Source organism: Otolemur garnettii, unplaced genomic scaffold (genome assembly GCF_000181295.1).
Source record: "Otolemur garnettii isolate 467f Iridium unplaced genomic scaffold, OtoGar3 scaffold00125, whole genome shotgun sequence".
In the NCBI taxonomy this organism is placed as follows: Eukaryota; Metazoa; Chordata; class Mammalia; order Primates; family Galagidae; genus Otolemur; species Otolemur garnettii.
In genome coordinates, this window is record NW_003852520.1 from 2,109,196 (window position 1) to 2,109,666 (window position 471).

The window sequence follows — 471 nt, forward strand, 5'->3', positions numbered from 1 at the left end:
AAGGAAGCCTGGGGAGGAAGCCTGGCGTCCTTGATCTTCTCTTCTGGAGCAGCAGCAACCTGGGTGCGACTTCAAAAACTTGCTGCTTTGGCTTTTCAGATAAGCAGCACATCCGCCCTGCGGTTGCACAGTTTTTTTCTGTGAAAGGCTTGGTTTGAACTTCTTTGAGTGGTGGGCCGGTGGTGCCCCGACCTGCCCTGCAGGTCCCTTTCTCACTCACTTACTTTCAGTTTACTGAAAGACCCCAAGGTGGCCCCAAGAAGACTCCGTTGTTGGTTACCTCATTTCCTGACTGCAGGCCGCAATGATCACACCTTCAAAAAAATGTGAAGGTCTGCCCACATGCTACCTGTGAAGGTGTGCCCATATACTATTGCTACCTGTGAAGGTATACCCACGTGCTATTGCTACCTGGGAAGGTGTACCCACATGCTATTGCTGCCTGTGAAGGTGTACCCACATGCTATTGCT